We start from the raw sequence: 11,578 nt of genomic DNA, 5'->3' as shown, positions 1-11,578 counted from the left end.
TTCTTTGATTAACAGACATCACAGCAACTGGGTTATTAGGTTATTTGGCTGCTATTACTTTAAGAGCTGCCACTGCTGAATGTGACGCAGATCTGATACGCATGCTCGTAGTTTCATTCGCGCTTTAAAGTCCACGTGAACCGGAAGTTGCTGCCGACTTTATTTCAGTGTAGTGACGTATTTCCAGCTGAAACGGAATATTGAACAGAGGGCATGGTTTTATGTTTGCGCTCCTCCTCTCTGTCTCTCACTCATAGCAATCTAACGTTTGGAGGGGTGTGTTTAAGGATATTCTGCCCAAGCCATCAAACTGACGTCATCAGAAAAGGAATGCCATTCCAGAGCGGAAGTAAATGTTCAGATTTTGATTAAAGATTACGAAGAATTTTTTTCACCGGATTAACTTGCACGGATTAATTGTTTACATCAAGATTAGCAATGTGCGCTAGTAAAGTAAATAAAGTCCATTTTGATTTAATGCAGACTTTAATATGAAATGATACAGGCTATAGCGCGTGCTGCCATATTTGTGCATGCAATTGAAGAGCACGCACTACGAGCACAGTATAATGGCTGACAGGACAGGAAAATTCGTTTTTACTGACATATGACCTGAAACATCTCATCTGACCGCAGTTCACTGTTTTTCTGCTAAAGCGAAGTGGAGTGCGCATCTGGAAAGTCTCCTTTTTGAAGTGCTCGTAAATACATTCTGCGTCTAAATAAATGCAATTCTTGTCAAGAAAAAAAGAGATAGAAGCAGCAGTTGTGAGTACTGATGGGGTGGCCAACCCTAGCCCCGTTAAATATTTTGAACGCTGTTAAACTGGAAAATTTAATCACATGTGTTAACGCGGTAATTTTGACAGCACTACTAAATACGTTAATTTATGCCAACAAAACACAATTTTTTGGGTTCAATCAAGTAGAAATAGCTTTTTAAGGTAACAATTGCAAGTCACCAGAAGTAACAGGAGAATGTGAATGGATTCTGTTGTGTCAGAGCTTGTCATGGGTCAGTATGAACACAAATGTGTTGTTATTACACAACATAGATTAATCAATATAACATTGTATTTCAGGGCTATTGCAGGTTGTGGAATTAAATAGACCCTGTTATTGATGAAACCAATAAGAATGCAATTATACAATGGAGTTTGTGGTTTATAGGGTTTTATTAAAAACAATCTGACTAAAGCAACACTCGTCTGCATAGAGCATCACTGCAGCCTGATTTATCATCAACATATGCAAGTGATTTGACCGCAGTAATGAACTTACTGACCCCTGCAGTCTACCAGACATTCGTTAAGCAGAGTTTGTGTCCTAATCAAACCAGTTACTCATCACAGATGGTATGCGTGTTCGCTGCTTGGAGCTAAAGGCCATAATACTTAATAATGTTGGTGCCGGAACTCTTAGTGGCTCATAAAAAGCAGAACCCTGATTAAATGTTAATGATTTTTCATTTACGTCTTACAGATTTCCTGCATGCCTGTTCCTATAAAACGAGATGAAACGCGGATAAGAACTAAATTAAGAGCAGAGCAACAATGTTTTGACATTTAGATTGCACTTTTCCCATGAAGCAGGCCAAAGTTTAACCTGAGAGAAATGCTTTTTTCTACCTATGTGTAGTCACAGCCTAAAAGACGTATTTAATTCCTCTCATGTTGTTCCAAATCTGTTCTTTCTATTGCAGAACAAAAAAGAAGATATTTTGAAGAATGTTTCAGCTGTTTTTATTTATACAATTGCAGTCAATGGGGTCCAAAACATAACTGAACCCCATTGAATTTCATTTGGTGGACAAAAAAGTCAGGTTACAGGTTTGGAATGACTTGAGGGTGAATAAATTCAGGCAAAATTATCATTTTTGGGTGAACTATGCCTTTAAATAGACATTCAAAGACTGTTCAAAGCGTATTGTATAGTACAGGCTTTCAAAACTCAAAAGCTCCATTCTGATTGGCTAATGTACAGTTTTCCTGGAAGTCAGGATGCAGTGGTGTTTCTGTGGTTCTAGAATCCACTTTACAGTGTATTGCGATATGACGGTCCTTTATAAGTGGATGATTATTGCTGTTTTATCTGTTTTAAATGGATAAAAGTTTTTGAATGCCAAAACTTTGTTTAGATCATCCCCAGTAAATACTCTGCAGGTGACAAACACATGGCGCAATATGGAGCTCAAAGATGTTCCCAGATATTGCAGAACAGGCCAGCCATCCCGTCTTGTGCCAGTGACCTCAGAGTTGTGGGACGCGTGTCTGATGTCATTGCCAAGTTTACAGAGTCCTCCGCAGGGACATTCCTCATCCCACTCATCCACATCATCCCAGTACCTCCCCCTTTATCACTTCATACTGGCTCTTCAAGCAAATACATTTCAGAATTGTGCATTGTATACAAATATGCATTGGTAGAACTGTTTCTTGAGCAGCAAATCAGCATATTAGACCGGTTTCTAAAGGATCATGTGATACTGAAGACTGTGATTTAGTAGATATAGACCTATATAACTTCAAATGTAATTTTAGGATGTATACACCATCCAGCACAGTACTGTATGTCCCAGATGAAAACAATGGACAAATCGGGTCTGCTAGCCTGCTGTCAGAAGAATGCAACATTTATGCATTGCAGATGCTTGTTTGAGTTTTGTAATCTGCAAAAATAGCTTGGAGCGCTCAAAACGAACAGCAGTAATGCTCAATGTGTTCTGAGGAAGAATCTGAGCATATTTCACCAACGGATGTCTGAGGGAGACGTAACCCTATTAGGTTGTGTTTCAGGAGTCCTCTCCCAATTCCTGAGAGAATGTTGTCGGGCTCTATGCTCTCTCTTTCTCTCTCACACATTGCTCATTTAGGTAATAATGGTCTAAGGAGCCAACAGCATTGCTGTCCAGTCTACAATCTCTTCATTCGCACGTCAAGGAATAAATGTTTTGATTTAGAGATTTGTTGTTTCAGAATGCCACCTTTAAAGACAGTGGTCTCAAACTGACTAGTCAGTGGGTTGACTGAAAAACGAGTCAGCTAATTGGTCTTTAGGAAGCTCTGTATATTCAGTATGGTTTTGGGTTTACCTGAACCTAATAGGATGGTTTTCTTAGGGGGGACATAAATTAGACATGTTCTTGTGTCCAAAAACGACTAGGCTATATCAGTGCTTGTCAACCAGGGAAAACCTTCCCTGCCAGGGAGCACCAATAGTCTAAAGATTATTTAAATATACACTACCATTCAAAAATTTGGGATCAGTTTGTTTAAGAAATCAGTACTTTATTCAGCAAAAATAAATTAAATTGATCAAAAGTGACTAGTGCAGTCAAATGATTAATCTCGATTAATCGCATCCAAAATAAAAGTTTTTGTTTACATAATATATGTGTGTGTACTGTGTATGTTTATTATGTATATATAAATACACACACATGCATGTATATATTTAAGAAAAATAAGTTATGTTTATGTTATAAGTTATGTTTTTAAAATAAGTTATGTTTTCAAATATATTTATATATTAAATAAATTATAAGAATATAAATATATACATGTAAATACATGTAAATATTTTCAAAATATGTACTGTATGTGTGTGTATTTATATATATATATATATACAAAATAAATATACGCAGTACACACACATATATTATGTAAACAAAAACTTTTATTTTGGATGCGATTAATCGCGATTAATCGTTTGACAGCACTAAAAGTGACAGTAAAGACATTTATAATGTTAGAAATATATCTATTTCAAATAAATGCTGTTCTTTTGAACTGTCTATTTATCAGTGAATTCTGAAAAAAAAAAGTATGGTTTTTAACACTGATAATAATAAGAAATGTTTCTTGAGCAGAAAATCAGCAAATTAGAATAATTTCTGAAAGATTATGTGACACTAATGACTAGAAAATTCAGCTTTGCCATTACATACGAACAGCTAAATTTGGGGTCAGTAAGATAGATAGAGACTTTTGTTTAGCAAGGCTGCATTAAATTGATAAAAAGTGACAGTAAATACTTTTATAATGTTACAAAACATTTCTATTTCAAAAATAAATATTTAAAATAGACATAATAAACATATATTGATATAAAAAAAAGTACCAAACATTTGAATGGTATGTATATGGCTGCAGCAAGAGAGTTGTAGAGTGCAAATTGTTTGAATGTTAAAGTAAAAAATGAACAAATGTAAAACTAAAATAAAAATCGAAAACTAGTCAAACTTACTAATGCCCACCATGACCCATCCCTGATTTTGAGTAGTACAGGATTTAGTCCTCTGACAGGTTCATACAGATGTATAATTACACACACACCCACATACACACAACTCTCTTTGTCTCCTCCATACAGTACATGTGGAGACAGACAGTACAATAAATCGACACTCCTTCACTCTCAGTTGTACCATTTCCGAACTGGCTATTGAGTATTATGGGTCTTTCTTTTAGTTTGACTAAGTAACTCTTGATATATAACTTCACAAAGCATGTCAGTCTGCAACAAAGGGATTTCATAATTATAAATTCAAAAATAGGCAAAAGGTTGGGCGTCTTTTTCTTTATTGTGAAACGTATGAATGAATGGCCTTGGTGTTTAATTCAATGCACTGAAATCGTTACCCTTTTACGAACTGAATTCAGTTGACTGCTGAAGAGAATGAACATGAATGATTTGTTTGTAACACTTTGGCATGTCAAATACAGCTGTGATCCTTGCGTGTGTCACATGACGTCATGAAAGGGAGATAGACAGGATATTTGGGGTTTGCTATGGAAAACTATTTTGTTTTTATGCTAAATTATGTGGATTTTGAAATGTTTTTGTAATGTTTGGTACACACCCTCATGTGCCAAACCCACTTTCCTTTTACCATGTAACACAAAAGATGTTGTTTAGCAGAATGCCCTGGCAGTTATTTCACATACAATGAAAGTGAATGTAGATGGATTCAATGACAAAAAGCACCAGCTTTAAAAAAGTAGTACTTTTGACTGGTGCTAATCTATGTCTTAGTCATGTAATTGCTTTTGTGAGGAACAGACACAATTTTTTGTAGAAACATTAGCTATATTCACTTGCAAAACGTTTGTTTCTCAGAGAAAATCCGTGTTCACTTGAAAAATATTTGCGTTCCCCCAAAAACTTTGCATTTACTTGCAAATCTTTTATGCTGGCTTGCAAAACATTTGCGTTCCCTCGAGAAACGGTTTGCTTTCAAAACTTTTGTGTTCCCCCAAGAAATTTTGCGTTTACATGCAAAACTTTTGCATTCCCCCAAAAAACTTTGTTCACTTGTAAAACTTTTGCATTTCCCAGAGAAAATTTGTCCCTTTCAAAATGTTTGTGTTCCCCTTAAAAAACTGTGTTTGCTTTCAAAAGTTTTGTGCTCCCCAAGAAACTTTGTGTTCACTTGCAAAACTTTTGCATTTCCCAGAGAAACTTTGTGTTCACTTGCAAAACTTTTGCATTTCCCAGAGAAACTTTGTGTTCATGTGCAAAACTTTTACATTTCCTGGAGAAACTTTGCATTCACTTGCAAAACGTTTGTGTTCCCCAGAAACTTTGTGTTCGTTCACAAAACTTTTGTGTTCCCCAAAATAAATATTGTGTTCGCTTGCAAAACGTTTGTGTTCCCCAAAGGAACTTTGCGTTTGCTTCCAAAACTTTTGTTTCCCTGAGAAACTTTGCATTCACTTTCGAAAAATTTGTTGGCTTGCAAAACTTTTAAGTTCCGCAGAGAAATTTTGTTTATTTGCAAAACCTTTGCGTTCCACCGAGAAACTTTTCGTTCACTTGCAAAAGTTTTGTGATCCCTGAAGAAACTTTGCATTTACATGCAAAACTTTTGTTCCCTTAAAAAACTTTGTGCCTCTTTCAAAACTTTTGTGTTCCCCTAAAAAACTTTGTGTTCACTTTCAAAACTTTTGTTCCCCCAAGAAACTTCGTGTTCACTAGCGAAACGTTTGCATTCCCCCGAGAAAGTTTGCGTTCGCTTGCAAAACTTTAGCGTTTCCTGGAGAAACTTTGCGTTTGCTTGCAAAACGTTTGCATTCCCCAGAGAAACTTTGTGTTTGTTCATGAAACTTTTGTTCCCCCAAGAAATTTTGTGTTCACTTGCAAAACTTTTGCGTTCCCCTAAAAAACTTTGTGTTGCTTTCAAAACTCTTGCGTTCCACTAAAAACTAAAAAATCCCCTAACTTTGAGATCACTTGCAAATCTTTTTCATGGCAGAATGCAATATTTTTGCTAAAAAAAATGCAAGTCAATGCAGGGTTTTGGGTGGGAACGCAAAAGTTTTGTGAGCAAACACAATGTTTCTTGGAGGAATGTAATATAAAATACATTTTTTTCTCCGTTCCCATATTTCTCATATTGCTCTGTTGGTTTGAAATGACATGAGGGTGAATAACTGACAGAAATGTAATTTTTGAGAGAATTATTCCTTTAATGTTTAGTCATATTTCACTTCTGTCCCAGAGTTCACTCTCATTAATTGATACAGTACAAATCCATATGTGTTAATAAGCAGTGCCACTCATGCAAATAAACACACCCCCACTGTGGGACCCTCACATACTGAGAGATCATTGTGAAGCACACATACATATACACGCACTCAATTGTTTTCTGTTATGCAATGGAGCTCATTCAAGACTGGTGAGTCATCTGGGGCAAGAGAATGAGAGAAGAGAATAACCCAACATATAATCCCCTGTGTGAAAAGCCCAGTGTTCATAGCAGTGGATACAGCATTCAGGAAACTGACGGCAATCATTATGGTCTCCGGTTCATAATTAATCATCTCACATGGAAAACACAGGAGTGCACTCTCAGAGCGGGAAACGTTGATGTCAAATGGAAAGCTAAAGTCATATGAAACATTTCATGTTGGACAGTTCCCCGGTTGCCATGATGACTGAGTTTTTTGTGGTTTTTAAGCATCATTTTTTGTAGAGCTATAGGAAAATGTTCTTATGTTTGAAACAGTTTTCCTTGTTTAAAATTGTTTTGGTTCAGTTATATCTAAGGATGTTTACAGCAGATATGATTGGTCATCTGTGCTGGTTTTCACACACTTATGGCTTGTTGGAAAGTTTGACCAGTGGTCATTGTTTAGTTTTTCAGTGCCATGGCAACAAAGCAGTCCACGTTTCAAAGTCTTGTGATTTTTGTAGTTGTAGTTGCACTTTCTGGTTTTGCACATTAAATTTTTATTAAAAAAAAAAAGTGCTGAAGCAATCAGAAATGAACTCTGACAAGCCCACACTGCAGATTGAGGTTAAATGCTTGCTTTTGTCCAAGACATAGCCATGGCAATGAGAGTGCAAAACATGCAAAGAATTGTTGGGATTGAATCCAAGAATATCCATATCATCCATGTGTATGATGAGAGAGAAATATTTTTTCCACAAATTTCCTTTTTGCAAATTTTTCATACAATGCATTCACACCAATAGGTGCCAGTATGAAGTCTAACACCATTGTAATCAGGAAGACCAAACGAAATTGGGGAATACATTTTATTTAAAAAATGGTATTGTATTTGCTTTAAAATAAATAAATGAAATGAAACACGAATAAAAAAATAATAATCAAAAATACAGAAAAAAACGGTCATTTTGTGAAATATTATTGCAATTTAAAATAACAGTTTTCTATTTTAATATACTTTGAAATATAATTTATTCCTGAAATTTAAAGCTGAATTTTCAGCATCATTACTCCAGTCTTCAGTGTCACATGATCCTTCAGAAATCATTCTAATGTGTTGATTTATGATCAATGTTGGAAACAGTTGTGCTGTTTCATATTTTTGGGACCTGTGATACTTATTTCAGGATTCTTTGATAAATAAAAAGTTAAAAATAAACAATGTTTATTTAAAATAGAAATTTTGTGTTACAATATACACTACTATTCTAAAGTTTGGGTTCAGTAAATTTCTTTCTTTTTTTTTTTTTTTTTTTAAGAAATTAATACTTTTATGCAGCAAGAATGTGTTAAAATGGATAAAAAGTAATAGTAAAGACTTAAATTGTTAGAAAAGATTTCTATTTTGAGTAAATGCTGTTCTTTTTAACTTTTGAAAGCATTTTTAACCTTTGAAAGCATATTAGAATGATTTCTGAAGGATCATGTGACACTGAAGACTGGAGTAATGATGCTGAAAATTCAGCTTTACATCACAAGAATAAATTATATTTGAATGTATATTAAAATAGGAAACCAATATTATAAATTGCAATAATATTTCACAATATTACAGTTTTTCCTGTATTTTCGATCAAATAAATACAGTCTTGATGAGCATAAGAGACTCCATTAAAAACATTACTGATCCCAAACAAATCGCAAATGGACTTAATATCAGTTTTTTATCAATTAGTGTTGCATAATGATATTGTCACTCAATTTTGCAATTTGCCATGCTTCAGTCACTACTTTGTATTTGTTCTGTTGTCAACAGAAAAAAAAATGCAAATATATCTACTGATCCCAAACAAATCGCAAATGGACTTAATATCAGTTTTTTATCAATTAGTGTTGCATAATGATATTGTCACTAAATTTTGCAATTTGCCATGCTTCAGTCACTACTTTGTATTTGTTCTGTTGTCAACAGAAAAAAAAATGCAAATATATAAAATATATTAAACAAATATATACATGAGAAGAGCTTTATTAGGAATTAGCTGTAAACCAGTATGTGAAACAAACAAACAGATGTACTGTTCAAAGGGCTGACACTAGACAGAATGCAAATATGACTCAGTGACGTCATCAATATGCTAATTATCACATGACATCATCTAGTGACTTTTTGAGCAGGATTTATTGCTTTCCATTGAAAGTAGTTGGCAAGAGTGGTAGTATAGTGAGCGGTGTTAACAGACTAGTTTAAGAGTTACACCAGTAATTGAATACTGTTGTCAGTCACTGATTTAAATCAAATAGAAATAAACAATAAAGAAATAACATTATTTTGAATGCTGTTTCTTTCAGGCAGTGAGTCTGAGATCTGATTGATTACTGATCAAGATCCTTGCAGATGACATGCAGTCTCAGGTAAGAGCATCTGTTGAAGTTCAAAGCTTGCTCTCTGCGTTTCTCAATCCGCTAAACCCATGTTAATGTGAGGTGCTTTGCACTTGCACTTACTTGTGATCCTTGGCAGCTCCTGGGCCGTTCAGCATCACATCGAAAGACGCCCTGGAACCACAGAAAGAAAGAAACGTTACAAACAGCCCTTTACACAATGACAGGAGGAGAGAAAGAGAGAGCTATTTATGGACTAGACTTGGATTTCCATGAAAAAGCCCCAGTCCCTGTTCCCCCAGCTCACAAAGCACCTCCATGATTTAACAAGATACAGTTTCACCATCTGTGAGAACACAGGGATCTTCCCATGACCCCTAGAGTTCACATGGAGAGAGGGAGCATTATTCAGGTCATAGAGAGAGCAGAAAGTGAGGGATGGTGGGGTTCGAGTCAAGAGGAAGAGGAAAGGAGGTCAGGAAGATGTTTCACAATGAAAAACTTACCCAGTAATGCTAACTTAACCTGCTATTGGTGGTGAACTCTTCATGACCCTGTTGGCTAAGAGTCACACCTTAGAGAGTTTGAATGAGGGAGCTCAGTACAACAGGGCCCTGTAATGAGGTAGTAGTTTCTTCTCTTGTGGCCCCTCAAACTAAGCCACAAAGAGTCTTTCTCTGTAAGCATCCACAATCTAAAATGGACGAGGATGGACAGTTTGTTTTGATACTTTGAATGAATAACAAATGGAGCTGACAAGAGAGCAGATTTATCATGGCTATAGTTGCTTTCCAAAACCCTTTCAAAAAATGGTCACTGGCAAAAATATAAAACATAATATAATAATACTTTTAAATATTTATCAATAGCAAGGTTTACCAAAACCAGAATTAAAGACCGAAATCAACAATCAAATTTCAGTAGCTAGATTTGGTTAATTGGGTAACTGAACTCTTTATTCTGTTCAGGGTGTTCTCAGGTGATAAATTAAACCAGTCATAATAAAGTTATTCAGCAATGAGCTGCGTTTTGGTAGGTCATCCGAACTAAATTTACATATTGCTATTTTAGCTTAAGTTTTGTTCACTGTGAAGTGTATCCTCACAAAAAACTGTAAAAAAACTAAAACTGTTAAAATAGTTTTTATTTTTATAGATATTTTATTGAAATAAAATTAAATAGAAAAATTAGATGAAATTAGTGCTGTCAAACGATTAATTGCGATTAATCGCATTCAAAATAAAAGTTTTTGTTAACATAATATTTTATATATATATATATATATATATATATATATACATACATATATGTGTGTGTGTGTATAATAAATATACACAGTAAACACACATCTATTATGTTAACAAAAACTTTTATTTCCGATGCGATTAATCGCGATTATTCGTTTGACTGCACTAGATGAAATGAAATGAATGACATTTCATTTCAAGTGAAAATAGAAATATTGCTTTGGCAACAAAAGTATAAACAAAATAAGTTGAAGTACTAAAATGAATATAACTAAAACTAAAATATAAAAATATAAATAAAATTGCATTTAAATGTATTTATTTTTAATATATAAAAATGAAAAAAGCATAGCAAAACTTTTTAAAATGTTTGTAGCATATCCACATTGTGTGCATGAAACAGGTGCAGAGAAGCACTAATAAAACACTGTTTTGGTAAATAATTTTCGGCCTTTCACTACACTGATATTTATGTATGTATGTATGTATTTATTTATATTTATTCATTGCTGTTTTGACCAAATATTGTTGGATTCTGACATTTCAGTGCATCACTACTCAAAGAGGTATGCTTTAGCATACTTAAAAAAAAAAGTACTTACTAAAGAAATATTATTCTTTAAAAGAATAAATATGTAATGTTTTCTGACACTTAAAGTGCATTATTTACAATTAAATGAATGTACTATATAAATGCAATTAGTTGAAGGACATATATCCTTAAATACCCTTATTATTTTATCTGCAAGTACAACTAAAAAAATATATACTACAGTACACTAGAAGTACACTAGAAGTGCACATTCAGTACAATTAAATGCACTTCTTTTTCTCAAGGGTAATCAGTAGAGGAATAAACCTTTTGCCCAGAGAATGGTGTAGTTACAGTATAAAACAACTGGGGCTAACTGATAAAACTAACTCTAAACCTTCACTTCCTGTTCTTGAGAACAAGACTGAATGTCTTATGCATATTTTTCTTTGGAAACTGTGATTCAGCTCAGTTGATAACAGGGACGTGCACAGACATTTTGAGGGGCAGGGGCTCAAGTGGAAAAAAGGGCACTTCTCATATTTATTAAAAAAAAAAAAATTCTAATCAAAACGTTAAATATATTAGGGGTGTGTGATATTAATAAAAATATATATCTCAATATTTTCTGGGATTTTATTGATAACGATAATTAGACGATATTTTGCTGAGTGTGTTATTGTGCTGATATCTTAAGGACTACCGTGGACAGCTGACTCCTAAAGTTTTTGATATTCT

The 11,578-nt window shown here is 34.3% G+C and overlaps 1 long non-coding RNA gene across 1 annotated transcript in view; it reads left to right on the top strand.

Annotated features, from left to right (window-relative positions):
- Positions 1 to 11,578, top strand: part of LOC107740983 (uncharacterized) — a 53,011-nt gene that overhangs the window by 36,765 nt on the left and 4,668 nt on the right. Inside the window, exon 2 of the long non-coding RNA XR_001640143.1 lies at positions 9,029 to 9,091. This is a non-coding gene — a long non-coding RNA (uncharacterized LOC107740983). The remainder of the gene's footprint in view (positions 1 to 9,028; positions 9,092 to 11,578) is intronic.

This window comes from Sinocyclocheilus rhinocerous, unplaced genomic scaffold, assembly GCF_001515625.1.
Source record: "Sinocyclocheilus rhinocerous isolate Xijiao unplaced genomic scaffold, SAMN03320098_v1.1 scaffold1548, whole genome shotgun sequence".
Classification (NCBI taxonomy): Eukaryota; Metazoa; Chordata; class Actinopteri; order Cypriniformes; family Cyprinidae; genus Sinocyclocheilus; species Sinocyclocheilus rhinocerous.
This window is presented reverse-complemented; position numbering and strand designations above follow the sequence as displayed.